We start from the raw sequence: 21,897 nt of genomic DNA on the forward strand, positions 1-21,897 counted from the left end.
TCAGTTGACAAAATTTATGTGGTTCTATTTCTGGGTTCTTTATAAAGCTCCATGGATTTGTCTATTCTTTCATCAATACCACACTGTTTTGATTGTTGTGGCTTCATAGTAAGTCTTGAGGTAAGTTGTGTCAGTCCTCCAACTTTGTTCTTATCCTTCAAAATTGTGCTGGCTGTTCTTGGTTTTCTCTCTCTCCATACAAACTTTAGAATTAGTGTGCAGATATCCACAAAATAACTTAATGGGATTTTGATTGGAAATGTGTTGGATCTATCGATCCAGTTACAAAGAAGTGAGATCTTTTTTAAAACGTCATTTAAATAGAGTTAACATACAGTGTTATACTAGTTTCAGGTGTAAAATATAATGATTTGGGTACCTGGATGACTCAGTTGGTTGAGCATCTGACTGATTCAGGTCATGATGTGACAGTTCGTGAGGTCAAGCCCTGTGTTGGACTTTGTGCTGACAGTGCAGAGGCTGCTTCAGATTCTCTGCCTCCCTCTCTTTCTGCCCCTCTCCCATCCTCTCTCTCTGTCTCAAAAATAAACATTAAAACAATGCAATGATTCAACAATTTTTTCCAGTTTTCTGTACTCATCAGGATAAGTGTGCTCTTAATCCTCTTTATCTATTCCACCCATTTTCCCCACCCACTTATTCTCAGGCAACCACCAGTTCTCTATATTTAAGAGTCTAAGAACTGACATCTTGGTAATAATAAGTCTTCTTATCCATGAACATGGACTATCTCTCTGATTATTTAGTTCTTTGACTTTTTTTCATAAGTGTTCAAAATTTTCCTCCCATAGATCTTGTACATATTTTGTTAAACTTATACCCACTCTGTCATTTTAATATCTTAGTAAAGAGTAGTTATTCTTATTTAAAAAAATTAGAATGGCATTATTAGCTGAAAGTGACATATTCCCATTGATATATTTGAAGGGATCAATACTAATTTAAATGAACATGTTCTGTCATCATTTTGATGAATTAGTGAGTGCTCAGTGATGGGTATATGGGTGTCTGTAATACCATCTATACTTCTGCCATGCCTAAATATTTTAAAATTTAGAACATAAAAACTTCTCAGTTTTACAAATTGATAGTAGTTGTACAGCACAGACAAATCCATTTCCCCTAGCTTTAAATCCCAGTTGCACAGACTACTAACGTGTAAGTCAGGGCAAGTTATTTAACTTCTTTGTTCCTAAGTTTCCTCAGCTATAAAATGATAAGAATAAATTAGCTCATTGGGTCACTGAAGATTAAACGTAAGAAACAATGATAGATATATGTTTAGCAATATGTAAATACTAAATAATATATCATTTTAGTGACTTCTGAAGATAAACAAGGTTTTTATTTAAAAAAATTAATGTTTATTCATTTTTGAGAGACAGAGAGAGAATGTGAGTGGGGGATGGGCAGAAAGAGAGGGAGACACAGAATCCGAAGCAGGCTCCTGGCTCCGAGCTGTCAGCACAGAGCCCTTTGTGGGGCTCAAACTCATGAACAATGAGATCATGACCTCAGCTGAAGTCGGACACTTAACCAACTGAGCCACCCAAGCACCCGTGAAGATAAACAAAGTTTTTAAAAAATAAGGCAATATCATTTTGATTATCAAAGAAATATATGCTCACCATAGAAAAACAAAAGGAAACATTAACATGTTAGTGTCTTTTTTCCAGTATTTTTTCTGATTCATGACTTTTTGTTTTCTTTACATAATTGTATTCTTATTTTATATACAGGAGGAAAAAGGAATCTGGTAGTTCCTTTTTCACTTGACAATATGACAAGAATTTGCCCATTTTTAAGTAAATACTGTTTTAATAGACGGGAAACATTCTGCTTAATAGTTTTCTGAAACTATCATTGGCCATTTGGATTGCATCCATTACTTCAACAACATTAATGAGTATTTTTTAACCAAAGCTTATTTCCTTAGGACACTTGATTACTCAAATACTTTCAAAAATGATTTCCATTATATAAGTATGGATATTAATAAAACCAATTAAATAAATCTGAGCATACAGGTATAATGGAAGTTGCAAGTAGGGAGGCTTTATATAAAGATGAAAGAAATAATTGTACATTAAGTCAGTGCAGAGCGCCTGCACTCATGAAGCTAGTGATATATAGGCTTCACAGCCAAACCTCCAACAGACTTGATAATTCAGGTAGGCATACATCTTGAATTTCATGGGCTACACATGAACATTATTATTATAATTTATACACAGAACACCCTTATGTTATATCTTGATACAGAATAACGCCTGTATTGGGGAAGGTAAATTCTGTTTACACGTCTAACTTGAGAATTAACCATTCTTAAAAGAAGTAAGCTTGATTGCATTAAGATGAGAAAGTCGAACTGGTAGGTTAAAACAAGAGGTTATAATGATTTAGAAAATTAGAAGAAGACTTAGAACTCCATTCCAGGTTTCTCAAACTTTTTAACACACACACACACACACACACACACACACACACACACACACACACGTATGTATTGTTTTGTCTCTAATTTCCCACTGCCCTTTTCTCAAACCCAATCTTTGTACTATGGGTTTTCCTACAAAACAAGTCATACTGTTGAGTTGTAAGTATTGTTTTCACTTAAAATTAATCAAAGGAATTAAGCTTTCAACTACTGTTTCCAGTTAGCACAAGATAACCAATATGATCCCATTGAATTGATACAATAAACTGATGCTTCAGATAACATGTGCAGAATTACGTCCAATAAATGGAAACCTTCATTGGAATTCTTGAACTATTAAAATTATTTCAAAAAGCCACCTACTGATTTAACATAGGAGCCATATGATTCTCAGAAAAAAACTAATACCTTGAATAAAATCACATCTTCTATTCTGAAATATTGCAATTCCCATGTTAGTTTCCCATGTTAGTATCTTCAAATATACTACAGTTTAATTACTTATAATAATTAACAAGTTGTAATGAATAAAGTTATAATAAAAGAAAAATATTAACAAGGAAAAAAGTTGGTAATCATTGGAATTAAGTTGGTATAACAAGGAAAAAAGTTGGTATAATTAAATTATAGGTAACGTCAATTATATAAACCTAAGACACACTGTTTTTAGTTGTTAGTTGTAAGGCATTGCACTGTCATACATGCTTTTATTTGTATATGCACGTGAATCTGTAAAGACCCATCTATCTCTATATAAACAGACTGAGTTTTTTTGGGAAGGGGAGGGAAGTGAGAAAACTTGGGCTAATTTTAATGGAAGACACCCATATTAGAAAATCCTAAATCCATTATTTATTCTTAATTACAGTATCCCACAACAACAAAGGCCAATCTTAGGAAGTCTTAGAATTACCCTGACCAAATCAGTGATATCAATGTAATGAATCAAGAGTAAGCTGTGAGCCTTCTACGTGCTTAGCATTTTGTGTTTGAACAGTAAAATTAAGGAGGAGTTCTTAATGTCAGCAATTTTATTGAAGAGGGTAGGGACATACTGGCATTTCCAAAGCTCTGAAAGTTAGGGGTCTGCTGCATCTCTTTCTAAAGAGTAAGAAGTATAATACAATTCCTGCAAAGTAGGCTTTATACAAAGCACTAACATTTAACCTAAATACATTTATCTCTCAGTACATCAAGTTCTTAATTGCCAAGCATATATTACCAAACTGAAATTGAAGATAAATGAATATTTTATGTGTAGTCTCAAAAGGGATAAGAATTAAAAATTAAATTAAAAGGCACTTGCCAATGTTTTAATTTGCCTGTTAAAAAAGCAAACACAAATATTTGATGCTGACTATATTTCAAATTCCTCAAATCTAATTCAGTCAATCTTAGTAGCTGCAATTTGTAACTAAATAGGATTTTCCTGAATCTTACCAGAATGTAATGCTGACAACAACAACAAAATGGTAACTGTTTTATACTTCTTAATTTACTCTTGCTCTGCTATCATTTGAAATGCTATTGGGTAGCACAGATAACTACCACTTTTTGAATATTTATTATATACCAGGCATTCCTCTGAGTATTTTACATGTATTAGATCATTTAAACCTCACAAGAACCCTATGGAATACATTCTATAATCATTCCCATTTCATAGAACAGAAAACCGAGGCCCTGACAGGTTAAATGACTTGCGCAGGATCACATAGCTACTAAGTAGCAATCTGGAGTGGGAATCCATACCCACAATATCTATACAATATTATAATGTAGTGAAGTCTCAAAGTACGTATTTGTTAATGTCAAGTAGACTGAGAGTTGTTAATTCATTTCTCATTGAACTGGAATATGTCTTAACACATCCTACAGTATTTTTATTTCCCAAAGATAAAATGAGGATTTGATTTAATTATATGGAGGGCCTTTAGAAATCATTTTGATAAAAGAGAAAAACTAAATTTTGTTTTAAAACATCAACAAGAATGTTGGGAAATCACAGGTTATACTACCTTGTTTAATTCCTCTGTATAAAAAAATTAAATCATATTGTGTTAAATCCATATAACATAAGGCTGTTATCCATGGGTTGCTTTGAATTTTCTTTAAATTCCTTCTACAGCACTGTATTTATCCGAAGTTAGTAAATCCCTTTAAACCTCTATTTTGTGGCTATCTGCCATGTGCTCTTTTTACCTAGAGGGTAAACCTAATGTTTAACTGTGTCCTTCTATTTGCCTTAAGTAAAAGAAAACCCTAATATGTCAATTACAGCCAGCTCTCAATTATCTGTTGTCACGGGACAGAGACCACAATAGCAAGGATAATTTAAATCCAAGAATAATTAGAAAGTCTAATTTTGAAATTGTTTTTATTCCTCCCCTAACAAATCTTCCCTGTTTGAACTGAAATAAGAAAAATAGACTTAATCAAATATCACCCATTTTTTGGTTTAGGCTCTTTCTTTCTTTCTTTCTTTCTTTCTTTCTTTCTTTCTTTCTTTCTTTTTCTTAATGCCTCTGATAGACTGGTAAAAAGGTTAATTTGGATAGAACTGTATCAAAAGACATACCAAAAACTGAATGAAGAAGGTAGTTTATATGTGAAAACCTCTATTAGTCATTCATTGTTTAAGAGATTCTCAGGTAAATTTGGGGGGCATTATGAAGGTAAATCTTACCTGAATTTTCCCCAGAAGGAGACCATGCCCCCAAATTTGAAAAGTTTTAGATTTCTTTATTTCTTTTTTTCCAGATTTGATCAGCTCTCCAGTCCCTGGGCTGGTGCCATTCCACATCCTAGTGATGTCAGCACCTCCATTGACATCTGGCACGATGCCTCCAGTCTGGAACCTTACAGCCAATCAGAGTTGATGATATTGTATTAATGGTTCCATAATAAAATGAAAAAGATGGCCTTCATTTTGATGAAAGCTGTAAAGTAGCTATTGTGCTTGTTTGGTATTGCAAGGCCCAAATGTATTATTTATGCAATTTTTCCTTTGAAAGAAAAACTGAAAGAGCAGATTTCATTTTACGGCATTCAGTCAAAGCTATTGTCTCATGAATGTGAACATTCCTGCATTTTATTTCCTCAGAGTGTAGAAGGCATTTTTCAGAGATCATCTAAGTAGGGATTTAAAAGTTTAAAAACTGCTTTTAAAATAGGTAAGCCCTAATGATTGGATCTATTATTCATACTGGTAGATAAACTAAATCAACACATGCCCCATGAGATCTTCCATCCAGTTGGGGTCATAATTTTCAAGGTCTTGGCTGGTCATTCAGACTTACTGTTTGTTTTAGGAAAACAGAAAAAAATCAGGAATTTTATCATAAAGTAAGTTATCAAGAACAAATATACACAAGAACAAAATATTAAAAATATTAAATCTATTTTGTCTAAGCATTTCATTCTATAATTGTGTAGTAGTTTAATTCTCAAAAAAAAAGTGATAATACCTAAGAAAGGTATGAAAAAATAATCTACTTTAGGAAAAAAAACAAATGCATAAACAAATTTTAATGTAAAAGACAGGTTTATGATAATAAATGATATAATAATTTTCCTAGTGATTTTACATCCATTATCTTATTTGAACAGCATGAAATCTAAAAAATTAGGTTGATTTATTTTTGTGCCTTTATTTATTTTTCTTAAAGCAAGCTTTACATCCAATGGGGGACTTGAACTCAACATCCCAAGTTCAACAATTGCATGCTCTACTGACTGAGCCAGCCAGGCACCAGAGGAATTGACACTTCAGAGGTGAATTAAACTGTCCAAGGACATGTAGCAATTTCAGTGTTGGATCTGGTACCTGTTTTTAGTCTTCTGATTCCAAAAGAATGTTTTTCCAATTACTCCATGGTTCATTTTTAGGACCATTAGGAATGGTCACATTGTCTGTGAGCTACTAATGGTGAGGGCTTCTTACTAGAAATTAATAACAAATTAAGCAAACAAATGCATTTCCTAATAGAAGAATACATTCTAAGCCCTAATTTCCTAAGTGTGTGGACAATTAAATTTGCTTACTTTTTTTTTTTTTTCCAAAAAGAGATCTATTTGGGAAAATTTAATTTTTTTTTCTCCTTAGGTGAGTTTCCAGACAACTAACTTTTTCAGTTTTCTCCACATTTTAGCTTTTTGGAAAGGCTGGGTGGCTCCATTGGCTAAGTGTCCGACTCCTCGTTTTGGCTCAGGTCATGATCTCACAGTTGTGAGGTTGAGCCTTGGAGCGGGGCTCTGTGCTGAGAGTGGAGCCTGCTTAAGATTCCCTCTCCCTCTGCCCCGCCTACCCTGCTTGTACATTCACAAATAAAATAAAATAAAATAAAATAAAATAAAATATAAAAATATTTCAGCTTTTCTCCTCCACTTCCAACTCTCTTTTGCAAGAACTAATTAAAATGGTCTCCTCTATAGTCATTTTCTTTTTTTTATTAAAAATTTTTTTTTTTTACATTTATTTATTTTTGAGAAACAGAGTGAGACAAAGCATGAGCAGGGGAGGGGCAGAGAGAGAAGGAGACACAGACTCCAAAGCAGGCTCCAGGTTCTGAGTTGTCAGCACAGAGCCCCACGCGGGGCTCAAACCCACGAACCGTGAGATCATGACCTGAGCTGAAGTTGGACGCTCAACCGACTGAGCCACCCAGGCACCCCTATAGTCATTTTCATTTTCATTTATATAAAACACTTTCTTAAGGTCCCATTTGTGTGACTTTTTTGCACATAAAGGAATCCACATTAGATCCTACCCTCTGGGAATTTAAAGCTTCTAGCTTCTCCCACATCTACTCTGGAATTCTGAGTTTAGAAAATTGCTTTCCTCCTAAGAACAAAATTTAGAAATCCCTTTGACCCAAGTCTAATTCCCTTTATTCCTTCTCTTCTTCACCCCTCGTGGGAAAAGCATCTTTTGGTATAATATTATATCAAATTTATATTATCAAATACTGTACACTGTGCTATGATAGCAAAACCTGGTTTTATTTTTCACAGATGCTGCATTTTGAACCCTGTGGAAGACCCAAACCTACTACTCTCAAGGTAAGGAAGGATCTATTTCTGCCTGCCATGGGAGATCCAGGAGTGATATCATCTGGTTTCTGAGGGCTCCTGCTAGGATTTGAAAGAGATACAAGAGCAAGGGCTAAAATGGTTAAAGGCATGAGAGAATCTAGATATAGAATGAATTCCTGGATGGCCTATTTAAGACTGATTCTACAGGGGACAAACATTCATGGGAATAAACATTCATGTTTATCTTCACATTGCTTGTGTTTTCATGATCAGAATTTTTCTTTCTGGTATCGAAGTACATGTGCACTCACTTCTAGACAGTGGTATATAATGGAAGGGCCCAATCACAAGACAGAGGTCCTTACTAAATTTTACATATCTGAAATTGTCAAGAGCAGAGCAACAAAGAGAGAAAAGAAAATAGAACATAGGCTAGTGGTGTCAAACTTCCGTTTTTAAAATGGGTCATTTAGCAATGAGCTTCCTTTTTCTGAGGAATCTGAAAATTTATTGTGGAGCTGAGATTTTTCCACTGAGGTGCACTATAGCTTTGAAATACATGATACTCACTAGATCTAACTGGGAAACATATTTGGGGTAAGGTAATGCCAAACTTAACCGCTCTGAAATAAGCCTGGAGAAGACTGGTGCCATCGGTGTGGCTGGGAGTCAACTGTGCACCATTTTGAAAACTGGAATGAAGTGACTTGGATCAGAACTTCCAGGGTCAAAGTGGCTTCATTATGAAATTAATTTACTAGAATACCCCAAAAACCTAGAGTAAATTTCTTTAATTCTGATGTCACTTGGTAGATAACCTTCTGGTGCAGGTAAACAGAATACATTATTTCTACTTTTGGCCCTTTTTATTCCATGCTTTGATTCCACAGCAGACGAAAATTATTTTAGACTCTCTCCCCTGTTTTCTTCTGTTTCCAATTTTGCCATTTCTAACATGTGAGAAAAAGTCCCATCCCATCCCCACTGTCTCTGCCAAAAGCGTCCTTTTCCTTTTCACTGGTGATTTTCCTACATAATACCCCATTTGCTTTAACTCATACATTCTTTCTTCCCTTCCTTAGAGTGCTCATTCTACAAACACTTGTTAGGCGTTTATTATGTGCCAGCCACTGGTGAGGACACACTCTCTGTCCCCATACAGGTTATACTCTAAAAAACATAAACAGTCATGCAAACAAATATTTAAAAATTTTATAATTAAGTTTGTTTATTTATTTTGAGAGAGAGACAGAGTGAGTGGAGGAGGGACAGAGAGAGAGGGAGAGAGAAAATCCCAAGCAGGCTCTGTACTGTCAGCTCGAAACCCAGTGTGGGGCTCAAACTCATGGACCGTGAGATCATGATCTGAGCCGAAATGAAGAGTCAGACGCTTAACCAACTGAGCCACAAGGCACCCCACAAATAAATACTTAAAGAAATTATCTTAGGGGTTGTGAGAAAAATATGTACATATTTAAATGGAGTACAATTACCTGTTTCACTCAGGGAAGACTTTAAGAAAAGAGACAGTTTTGAGACCTTATAGAAAAAGACCTTATAGAAAAATATTTCCCTATTTCCATTATTAAACATATTTTCAATTTCATTCTTTTTTTTTAATTTATTTTATTTACTTTTAATTGTTTTTAACGTTTATTTATTTTGAGACAGAGAGAGACAGAGCATGAACGGGGGAGGGGCAGAGAGAGAGGGAGACACAGAATCGGAAGCAGGCTCCAGGCTCTGAGCTGTCGTCAGCCCAGAGCCCGACGCGGGGCTCGAGCTCACAGACTGCGAGATCATGACCTGAGCCGAAGTCGGACACTTAACCGACTGAGCCACCCAGGCGCCCCTCAATTTCACTCTTAACATCAGAATTTGCTAAGTTTATCTAGCGTATCTAGACATAACTAAGTTATCTAGACATAACTTATGTTATGTAAGTTATCTAGACATAACATATGTCTAAGTTATCTAGACATAAATTAACGTGACATGTCTGCACAGTTACATTAGGATTTCTGATTCCGTACTTCTACTCATGGTAAGGGCCTACGTGACATAAGCGACCATGGGTTGTTTGTCTCAAGCTAAATTTCTAAATTAAAAGTAGGAATGAGTACACCGCCATCACCATCAGGCAGATTACCATTGTAAACCACTCCTGGCTATTTCAGATAAGTTTTCTAGAAAGAAGTATTTTTAATGTCTCTTGATCCCATTTTGATGATTAGAATGAGAAGCCCAGTCTTGTCTAGAACTTGGTTTAGTTTCATTTAGAAGCACTCAGAAATACCTTTTGGAGTTTAAGAAACTACGTTTGATTTATGCAGAGGTATAGGGATAAAGAAGATAAAATTTCTTTGGCGAACTTATCATAAGCTGTCTACAGGCTCTCATATATTATGAATACACTGCGGTCATTTTTTCAATTAAAGGAAAAAATATAACCATCAGGTTGTATGACAAATATTTATTCATCCCCAACTGAATGGTGCAAGAAGAGTGAAGATAGAAAGTGGGACCAGAATGCATCACAGAATCCACACGACTCAGTCCATGGCATTAAGCATTTAAGGTTTACACACAGCAACATTGTGCTGCAGCAGTCACATTCCAAAGTGATTTTTCTGCAATCAGAGTTTCATTCATTACCCAATTTTCATGCAACTCCCCTGGCATTTGAAATATGTTTCAAGGTAGACTCCCCAAGGGCTTTTCCCCTCCCATAATAACTGATCTGCAGTGTCCAAAGATAGATCTAAATATCTTTGGTGCAAATTACTTGAGGCCTGCAGAGCATGATTCTCTGTCATCTTCATCACATTTCACACCTACAGAACTGATAACAGATTAATATCTAGGCTGAAAATATTTCATCAGCGTCTCTGGCTAAGGCATCTTGCATTATTTTATCTGGGGGCACCAATAAAAGGAGGAGGGGGCCCAGAAAGAAAAAAATTTATTTGCACTCAGAGAGGAGAAAAAAAAAAAAAGAATTTCCTTTAGTATTATGAGAAAGGCGACAAAGCTGGTCCTGGCAAAGTTCTCTGCTCCGATTATGTATACACTTTTATTCAATCATTGTATCGCTCCGTGTCTGACATTTGGTCAATAGTGCAATCTACCACCGATCAGAATAAAACAGCCACCCCAGAGCAGCTTAGAATTTCATTAGTTTCCTTTCAATGTAGTCCTTATAACTAGATGTTTATTTGGAAACACAAATTTAAAGTTCAATTCTGTGCCTTGTCAATATTAGTAAAAAGTCAAGGATCCTAGGCATTACTGTAAACCTGATTTTTTTGTTTGTGTGTTATTTATTTATTTATTTATTTATTTATTTATTTATTTATTGAGTTGGAGAAGAGGAGTTGACGGACAGATAACAGGGCATAAGAAGGAAATATTAAAAATTAAATTTGAAATAAAAAAAGGATTGGAGACAATTTTTACTGGTACAAAAGACTTATTTCTTTAGTGGTCTGGTTTTTAAGTATAAAAAGGCAGAAATTCACAGAAAAAAAATTTTACATATGTATTTAGTCTCTTACATATTGTAAGGGATGTTGAAAGTGAAGATTGATGGGGAAATAGTGACACGAACACCTAATGTCATTAATTACAAGGAAACAGCACAATGTGGTGTAACAGAAATGGATTTTGTTCTGTACAGACTCAGAGGTGAACAGTGGCACGACCGTAAATTAGCTGTGGGCTTTGGCAATACGTTTTGTCCAGGCCTTGATTTTCTTATCTGAAAATGGGGGTGGTGATGCCAACTTGACAAGCCGGACAGGAGACGAAACATGATACAATATATACCTAAAGCAAGTGACATAGTAAGCCCTTAATATTCATTTCCTCTTCACTCTTCTCTCTTTTTACATAGTAATCAGAATAGGAATTAGCCAGTGATCTTACTACATTAAAATTATTTTTATTCACTTTCATACATTCTTTTCCTCATTTATTCTTTCAAGATCTATTGAGTACCAAATGAATTGGTATGTTTTAAGGCTGTAGAGGAACAAATGAATGAATGAATCAACTGAAGAAACTGAGAAATGATGTTCTCACAAGAATAAGTCAAATGTTGTAAGCATTTGTATTAAAGCTTTCTAAGGAAAGAAATTTGATTAGTCTATTATAAGATTCTCTCTTTTATTGGGCCAATACTGGTTAAATATTTTAACAGAGTGTACTGAAAGAATATGGTCAAGGCATTATTAGTGTGTCACACATAGTCTTAAAACGTTATCTGTTTTTAGATAAAAAGAAATCCCAATAAACTCATAAAAGAGACCAAAACACCTGGTGTAATGGTAGAATTGACAACGTACAGTTTTCTAATAAAATACATTTCATTGCATCGTAACACATTTTTAACTTCTTTCTTTTTATACTAGTAATACACAGCGCCATTCACATTCTGTCCTTGTGTGTGTGTGTTTCTTCATTTTGGTTTAGAAGCGTTAGAACCATTTTCTAAATTACCGTGTATAATACCACATGCAATATTACACTTCTCATTCATACTTCAGTTTTGAACCTCAGTTGCAATTGTTTGTATGTGGTTTAAACCAGCTAAATATTATTCTATATTTTATTTTCACCACAGTAATGATTTTGGATATTGTAGTTGCAGTTTAATCTGTTTTTATTGATTTATAAAAAGTGAAAATATATTAGGGAGCACCTGGATGTCTCAGTCTGTTAAGCATCCGACTATTGGTTTCGGCTCAGGTCACAATCTCACAGTTCATGAGTTTGAGCCCCACATTGGGCTCCATGCTGACCGTGCGTAGCCTGCTTGGGATTCTCTTTCTTTGCCCCTTCCCCACTTGTGCATACTCTCTCAAAATAAATAAATAAACTTAAAAAAAAAAAGGAAAATACATTAAAACACTATAATATTAGTCACCTCAAAACAATCCCATTATTTTATAGCATTTTGTTGGAGATTTCCATTTTATATGAAGCTTTACATTTTCTAGTGATTTTTCAAATCAATAACCATTATAATAGTAATTAATATTTATTGAATCTTAACTATGTGTCACATATTGCTCTAAGTTCTTTGTGTATATTTTTCTACTTAATCTTCACAACAAACATTATAAGGTAAATATTATTTCCCTTATTTAAGGATGAGAGGACCAAGTAAGGCAAAGAGTCACCGACATAAAGCAGCAGAACAAGACACAATGTCTACCTCTACATTCTGACCTCTTACCCACTGCACTAGGCTTCGTAAGTAACAGAGGAATTTACACATCATTTTTCTATGCACAGGAAAACTCCAAGGTTAGAATATAAATACAGCAGATCCCCTTATTCATGGTATTGCCTTCCACAGTTTCACTTTCTGTGGTTTCGTTACCCCTGGTCAACTGTGGTCCAGAAGTAGATGATCCTCCTTCTGACACATTATCATGAGGTCAGTAGTAGCCTAACACTACACCACAATGTCTACATCCTTCACCTCACTTCGTCTCATCACGCAAGTCTTTTATCATCCCATATCATTACAAGAAAAAGAAAGGTGAGTACAATGAGACAGGTTGAGTGAGGGACCGCATTGGCATACATTTTATCATAGTATATTGTTATAATTATTCTGTTTTACTAACAGTTATTTTGTTAATCTCTTATGGTGGTGAACTTACAAATTAAACTTTGTCATAGGTATGTATGTATAGGAAAAAGTCATAGTGTATATAGGATTTGGTACTATCCATGGTTTCAGACATCCACTGGGGGTCTTAGAATATACCTCCTCACAGATAAGGGGTGACCACTGTAGTTCCTCCAGCATAATGCACTAAACAGAACTGGAATCAGAAGATAAGTAATAAAACTTTTAATGTATTATTCTTCTGGAAAGACAAGATTACTAATAAAGTGACTAATTATCAAATTTCCATGAAGAATAACTTTCAAATTTTTACAAAATCTGAATGAAACATAGGCATGTAAATAAAAGATTTATGAAGTTGAGTTTCTATTTTATATGTGTAATCCTGAACCCAGAGTTCACTGGTTCTTATTAGATTGATTTTTCAAAATGTGTGGGGCCATTTGTTCTTTTGCTTCTCTTGCCTTCTTTCCTCCTCTGAAGACTCTCCTCACTGCTGTGGTTCTGATAGAGCTGTTCCCTCTCACAACAGTGGGCACATGGTACTTGGTGGTCAATAAGAATATCCCAACTCTCAAAGCAATATCAAAGAGTAGACACATGATCTCAGCATAGTCTGATATTTCTGATTCTCTATCATGTCAAGCTTATTCCTGCCTCAAGGACTTCACACTTCTGCTTCCCTCAAGGTATACTTTCTTTTCCTCAGATATTCCTATACTTTTCCTCTGCCCACCTCATTTTTGTCATTTAGACCTCATTTGAGTTGTTTAGAAGGGACTTACAGGATCATTAAGTCTAAATGAGTTCCTATACTTCCCACTTACTATTTGTGACCTTAGTCCATTTTATTTCCTCACAGAACTTAGTACGACTTGGCATTGTGTGTCTCCTTCCACTAGAGTGTAAACTCTGTAAGTGTGAAAGAAGAGGACTTCTTGTTTGTCTCCAGGTTCCCAGCACAATATACAACAGGTTGGCATTTAAGAGCTGTTCATCAAATATTTGTGGAAAGGTTGAATGTGAGGCAAACTTAAAATAGTTTGAGTTGAGTTTCTATCAAATATAATTGATAAATTCTGGGTTCCTTGTTATATGATACCAGCACACAATCACTGCAAATGATAAAAAAACCTCTACATTTATAAGAAATGGATTTTTAAAAAATGCTAGCAGTATTATTTCTATTTTACTTATTATGGTAATTTTATAGCCTACAAGCATTTTGGATATCACTATTTAAAAAATTTAATTAAAATGTTTTAATCAAGGTACTAATAAATATTAACTCCTTTGTCATTATAACTAGTACCATTATAAACACTGTAGAAATGCACAAAACATGTGATGAACATGACATTTAGGAAGTGAGTAGATATATACAAGAGAGGGCTAGTGTAAGTATTAATAGTATACCTTGAAAATGGCTAGGAGTTAGAGAAGGATGAAATCTTATTAAATGGAGTACTTGGAGGGACCTTCTGGTGGACATAGAACTAAATCTGGATCTATCTGAAACTGTGGAGAAGTTTTTGGTGGTGAATGAGGGGAGAGAACAGCTCAACAGAAGGGGACAAGTTGGAGATGAGTGTGATTTGTGTGGAGGATGTCAAGGAGCATACCACAAGCCTATGAAGACTTCATCTGGGGGGTTGAGAGAAATAAGTTGCTGATATTAGGTTATAAATAGGGTCATAAATTAGAAATTTTTAGTTTTTATATTATTTACACTAGACATTCTTGCAAAGAACAATGATTCCATGATATGTATTTTAGGGGAATTAATCCAGCCTTAATGTACAGAATAACTGTAATAGGTAGAAGGTTAGAAAACCCGTTCGAAATCCTGTGCTGAAGCTCATACGGGAAGTGTTGAACCTCTTGTAAAGGGTGGTGGTGGGGATTGCACGCAGAGGGCAGAAAAGATAGCTCATTCAAATTGAATGCTCAATATAAAATATGAGGAAAAGCAGAGTCAGGAGTACTCCTGAGTTCCTATTATTTTTTAAATTATTTTTTTTTTATTGTTTTAGAGAGAGCGACAGAGAGACACAGTGAGAGAACACATGAGCAGGGTAGGGGAAGAGGAGAGAGAATCTTAAGCAGGCTCCATGCTCAGCGAGAAGCCCACACGGGGTTCGATCCCACAACTGTGAGATCATGACCTGAGCCTACATCAAGAGTCAGCTGCTCAACCCATTGAGCCACCCAGGCACTCCCTGAGTTCCTATTTTTGAAAGAATGGGAAAAGATGAGAGCAATGATGGAAATATGTAAGTTGGAGGTGGATCTAATTTGTGGCTAATTACAAATTTGGTTTTGAATCTCAGGTAACATAATATGAGTAAATAGAAAGTTTCTATTGGAATTTCTCAATCCAGGGGTTTAAGTGAGCAGCCAAGGTAAGAGTGATAAATTTGGCAGTAAATAAGCACTGAACTCATAGGTATCCAGGGCTCCTTCATTCGTTAGACACAGTAGGCACAATACCTGGGGCTCACGATACTTTGATACCCACAAACATGTTTTATTTATCTTTTGATTAGAAGGAAATAAAAAAACTTTTAGCTCAAAAAATGTTTTATTATATCATATTAATAAGTTTGTCTTTATACCCATGCAATCATAATTTATAACTTAATGATTTGTTTTATGAAGGAAGGGGCTTGTGAAGACAAAAGTGCCTAGGCCCCATGACAATCATGATGATATCTTTGAGATTTAGCCATAATGGTGAAAATGAATTATTAGGAAGTAAGCAAAAGTCAAAGACTGAAGTCTTATAACAATGGTTCCTGAGATTTGATCTTCCCTCTATATGCACATTCATGCATATGATACATCTGTGAGTGTGCATGCTTGTGTGTGGCATGTAGAGTACGATCTCACTAACTAGATGCTGGGTACCTGGGATGTATGCTTGCCAGCCAGACCACAGTAGCTACGTCTTATCCAGGCATGCACTCTAGCCAACTTTCCATACATGGATTCTATCAACTCCCTCAGCCCCTCCTTAAGGAATCAATTTAAAGGCAATAAAAAAAGAGGTAATTTTAGCTTTCACAATCCATTTTTCATTGTTTAGAGCCAACATTTGTCATTTTTTGAAACAGAAAAATAAATTACATAAAACAATTATTATAATGGTTTTAACTATGAACACAAGGAACAAAAGAATGCAGGATTCACTCAAGAAACTAATGCAAAATAAATGGTATTTTATCATTTAAGAATGGTAAGGACCCTTTCGCCATACGTCTGGTGAGCCACATGATTCTTCAGGTCTTTAAACTGAGTACTTACGGTAACGTAAAGATATAAAATATACTCTTCAGGCTCTGGGTCCCAATACTAGTGTTTTAAGAAAAAAAAATGTTATGTGTCATTCATATTTTCTAAGTATTTAAAAATTTTTTCCATCCTGGATTCCTCTCATGTTAAACATCAAAGAATTGCTTTAAATTGTATTCCTGCAAAGATGTATTTAAAATTTATCTAAAATTAGGTTGATCACAAATTATTCCTGTTTTTTATTCATTTCTGAAACTGTGTTCCTTTTATTCCTAGACAAACTTTGCTAAAGGAATGACTATATTTCTTTAACACTGCAAATAATAGAGTTGACTGTGTATTTGAGCAGGTTGACAGTTTCACTTAGCAAACTCACCCTAAATTCTGAAAACAAACCTTACTGACAGTTGGCTGACAATGGTCGAGATGACAACAGAAATAATTTCCAGCAGTAACAAAAACAGATTTAAGCTAGTACACACAACAGGACAAGCCTTTTCTTTTTAAATGATATAAAAAAGGAACACAATCAAAGGAGAAGGAGGCAACGTGCCCATTAGGTAAGGCACAAAGTCTCGGCCTATTGCAGTAAGTTATTTACAAAATCAAGTTATAGTGTATCTTTTGTCCTCACCAGCAGGTGCAGCTATTAAGCAGGAAACATTCAAATATAACATGGCCTTGAGGGGGAAAAATAAATAGACGGTTCTTTTCCCTTCCATTACAAATGCCCTACACCAGTATGATAATTTAATAATTCAATTTTATTTGCCAAGAAAAATTAGGCATTTATTTGGAGACTTGAAATCACTGAACTCTGAATGCTTATGTGTGATCAAATCTTACCCTGTGTATGTATGTAAAGGAAATGCCTTTTGTGTCCTCTCCTCTATACTAGTAGTTTCTCTTCAAGCATTTAGCAGAAGCTTACAAGTAGAGTGTATGTTTAAGGCAAGGTAAATCGGCTATATATTTCTTTTCTAATAAGGTGACCTATCCAGGCATATGCTTCAAACAGCCCTGGTTTACTGAAAATTGACCAGAGTTCACCTCCAGAAGTGGCATCATAATGTGAGTAAGTGCTGGAAGGTAGCCTTGATTGTGCCCAATTCAAGGCATATGGATAATAAAGCAGTGAATGTGGAAAGTACACAGTGTACAAACTGTGTGGGGAAAATTTGTAGAGTGCAAGAAGGAGATGAGGAACCCAGAAAGCATAGGTTTAAGGAGCGGAGACACAAGTGAGATCGAGCTGTGGAAGTGGCAGGGTAGAAATCAGCAATGAGTAACATTTCACGAGCAGGAGGAGGTAAGGATAAAAAGTCATCACCAGTAGCAAATGTAAGTAATTGACACCCACCCCATTGAAGATGGTGATTAGAAGTTTCACGGAAAGCAGTATGATATGAAACCCGACTGCAGAGGGTTGAGTGAGTATGAAAGATAAGGCAAATTTGAAACTTCCTTCAAGTAATTGGGTATAAATGGAAGAAGCAAGTTAGACCAGTATTTGGGAGAATGAATCTTGAGGGGGAAATAGGAAATGGAGTTTAAAGGTATCATACATTTTAGAGATATGAAAGTAATATTTTTCCACGAGGTCTAGGAAAGGATGGGAAAGGCTGACCTCTGAAGCTCAGAAAACAGCATTGGTTTTGATGGGGAGGTGCTCTCTCTTTCCAAGATAGTGGGAAAGTGATAAAGATGTGGGTAGACACAGGTAATCGGTTCTTTGTTTGGAAAGGATGGTCAGGGTATTATCTAATGTTTTCTATTATTTCTTCCATGAAATAGGCAAGACCATTTGCTGAGAGTGAAGGGGCAGGAGTATGGCAGATACCTTAAGTGAAGTGGTCAATCTTTGAAATAGATGCCGATGACTAATAGGCAGCTGGAAACCATAATTCTCAAAGGCACCATCCACAGTGCTTGTCTGTGGTGTTTCCTTCCAAGGGATCAAAGTGTGCAGTAAAACTAATTCATAACTTGGGATATTTGGAGAGAGAATGATAAAGAATATCCGATTGATGAAATGATGACTCCTCATGAGAAAATGGGTGGTTAAAGGAGTACAGGCCATGTAGGGACTGTTGTATGTCTTACCGATCATCATGACTCCAAAATGGATATAGACACTTACACAGCACATGGTTAAGGACAAAATAAAATATGGTTGAGGGGTGCCTGGATGGCCCAGTCGGTCGACTCTTGATTTCGGCTCAGGTCATGATCTCAAGGTTTGTGAGCTCAAGCCTCGCATGACTCTGCGCTGACAGCGTGGACACTGCTTGGGATTCTATCTCCCTCTCTCTTTGCCCCCACCCCCTCGCTTGCTCTTTATCTCTTTCTCAAAATAAATAAAAATTAAAAAAAAATATATAAAAGATGGTAGAATGAAAGATAGCATGAAGTGGCTAATGGAAACAAAGAAGTGTGTGCCTTGATAACATTAAAATTAATGATGATACTAACAAACGTTGAGTGCTCATATGTGCCAAGCCCTGTTCTAAGCAATTTAGTTGTATAATCTCATTTTAATTCACACATAGGAATAGGACATAGATACTGTTACTACAATTTTACAAAGTTCAGAGAGGTCGAGTGATTTAACGAAAGCCACAGAGATAATAAATGGAGAAAGGAGGACTCCTGAGCTCATAATCTGTAAAGGAGTGGGAGTAGATGGATGGAAAAGATAATGTAGAGGCTTAAGACTGTTTCTGTGGCAGCATCCTTCCTCCTTTGCCCCTCTCCTACTTAGTGTGTCTAGTCCACAACAGGTATCTGCTAAAATGTTGAGTGATGGTACAATTGAGGGCTTTCACTAGAAATGCTCTGGGCCATGCATTTTCCTTTGTGAAATCATTTAAAATAGAGAAATAGAGAGGCTTTGAAACAAACACTTTTTAACATACACTTTTAACATACATTTTGGTTCTTTTGGTAACAATGATAAAACATAAATGAGATAATCAACAATAACCAGGCAATGGTGACAGCCCTCGTATATGATCTCTGTTTCTGAAACATTTAGATAATTTCACTCAGGGTGGCTCTGGTCTAGATTTTGCATGACCTTATAAATGTACTTATACTTCTCAGACTCTCATATTTCTAGTAGACATACTGTGGTCTAGGATGTTACTCAATCTCACTGACTTATTATAAGGTAGAATTTTATTTAAGAATATAAAGCAGGATTTCACAATGTCATTTGAAACACATGCTCTATTTTAGTAAACACAAGCATCACATGTCCTGCTTTAATGTTATTGGGGAAAAATTATGAAATATTGTGGAAAAAAATCAGAGCTCTGGGCAAGGTGTTGCTTTATTTTTAAATTACAGACTGGTTCCCGCCCCAGCCAGTTTTGAGAATCAAGGTCTTAAACACCTGAAGTTCTAGGTAACTTATGAAATTAAAGAATAGAAAGAATGTATATCAAAGTTGTATTTAAAACATTATGCACATTGTGTTGGCTATAAATATCTATCGCATTTTCAGCCAAGATACTGTTACTTGAATCAACTCCAGATCCTTGAGATCTTAAATATGCTAAAAATTTTTCTCTACACATATTGTTTTCTGTTTTAGTAAGCTATTAATTCAAACTGAAATCTGAAAAATTAAGTTACGGGGAATTAAATTGCAAAAGGTTTAATTAGAATATCTTAACAGGTAAGCAATCAACTTTCCATCATAACCTTGTATACTAATTTAATTTTTCCACAATATTTTCATCATATCTGCAAAACTTAGTAAAACAAAACCACTTAAAAATTCAACAAATATGTTCAAATGCTAAATCTGTAGGTAAAAATAGATGTAATAGATGTTTTTCCTTGAATATTAGCTTCTAGAAAGCAGCAGATAATTTAAATATCAAAGCTTTCTAATTAAATATAAGGTTTTACGGGAATGTTTTTGAGTGCCATATATGGAAAATTTACTGAAGAAAGGCAAAATGAAGCAAATAAATGAATAAGACTAATGTTTTACTTCTCAGTGCATTCAAACACAATTTAGGCAGCACAGTATCTAAGTAAACCTTAGTTCTAAGAAACAGGTTAAATATTTTACTTTAAACTATAAAATAATTATAACTTGATATTATAACATTGTATTGGATCATATTTTTAAAGAATAGAGGAGAAAAGAATTGTATGTATTGGGATAGCCTTGAAAATAAGAATGCACACATATGTTTAGAGTCTAAAAATGTCAGGTGACTCTCATCTGCTTTTTTTTTTTCTACTTCATTTATGTTTGGCGTTCATGGGAACCAATTTCTGGCAATGCTCCAAATCATTTTTTTAAATTTAATTTTAAAAGGGCTTATTTTTATTATAAAAATAATGCAGGCTTATTTTAGAAAAATTGGAAAACCAATTAAAGTAAGATGAAACAATCACCCAAGTCCTTCCCAGATAGAACTACAGTTAGAATCCTGATCTGTTTTCTCGAATATTTTCCTAAAGTTTTGTTCAGTTGTGGCATTTCTGTCTTTGCCCTTTGGTTGTTGTTGTTTTTATTATGTCTTCTATTTTCTGAAAGTAGGGGTACCCACAAAGAAAAGATTGTTATGCGGAAAAAAAGGACAGCATTAGATCCTTCTGGAGGTTTTATGCAAGACATACAGCAGTAGGGGAAAGCATAAGAAAGAACGGAGTAACCATCTGGGCAGACTAGATTTATTCTGACTTATGGGACACACACGTTTCTTTGGTGGTATCAGGGTGAAGGGCTCTGCTCCATGCAGGCACTCACAAACCCAGAGTGATGGAGGTTCACCCTCCTGACACACTGTCAGACTCCACGGCAGGACAAAAAAGAACTTAGAAATCCACGCCCCCCGCCAAACTTTCCACTGCTTGAGCCAGAAAGTGGCCTGCATCACTACTGTCTTGTCCTCCTTGGCAGCACTAGTCACATGGCCTTCCCTAATGGCAAGGGGGCTGAGAAACATAGGGGGGCAAAGACAATATTTGGTGGGCATCACATCATGCTAACAGAAATGGAGAAACAAAATAGATTTATAGGTTTGTACAATTTAAGTTCAATTTAATTGCCGGGTTTGATTTTTCCAATTGCTCTAAAGTCTAAACTCCTTTTTTGGGACATGCCTTTTTTTGGAATTCACATTTACTATCTTAATAGAATTTTTAAAAATTATGTACAAATTATATATTGTCTTAAATGTTTACTTAATGGTTTTATTTGTTTTGTCCCACAGATTTACATGCACAGAATAAATGTTAAGCAACATTTATTCCATAAATATTGGTCAGTAACTTAAATGTTATCCACAAGAGAAGCTGAGGCTTACTGAAATATGAACTGTATTTTGATATATTAATAATATATCTTGCCAAACATGGTATCTTATTTTTTGCTACTACTTTGCTGGAAGCCTATCACTCACCTGCTCAAATGCAGGGGATTCCCATTCTTAAAGAATAGAATCTGAGCTCCTTA

The 21,897-nt window shown here is 35.3% G+C and overlaps 1 protein-coding gene and 1 long non-coding RNA gene across 4 annotated transcripts in view; one reads left to right on the top strand and one right to left on the bottom strand.

Annotated features, from left to right (window-relative positions):
- LOC111561331 overlaps positions 1–5,407 on the top strand; it is a 37,253-nt gene extending 31,846 nt beyond the window's left edge. Inside the window, exon 3 of the long non-coding RNA XR_002743804.2 lies at positions 5,219–5,407. This is a non-coding gene — a long non-coding RNA (uncharacterized LOC111561331). The remainder of the gene's footprint in view (positions 1–5,218) is intronic.
- Positions 1–21,897, bottom strand: part of LMO3 (LIM domain only 3) — a 391,565-nt gene that overhangs the window by 122,319 nt on the left and 247,349 nt on the right. The window lies entirely within an intron of this gene.

The sequence above is a fragment of the Felis catus genome, chromosome B4, assembly GCF_018350175.1.
Source record: "Felis catus isolate Fca126 chromosome B4, F.catus_Fca126_mat1.0, whole genome shotgun sequence".
Taxonomy (NCBI): Eukaryota; Metazoa; Chordata; class Mammalia; order Carnivora; family Felidae; genus Felis; species Felis catus.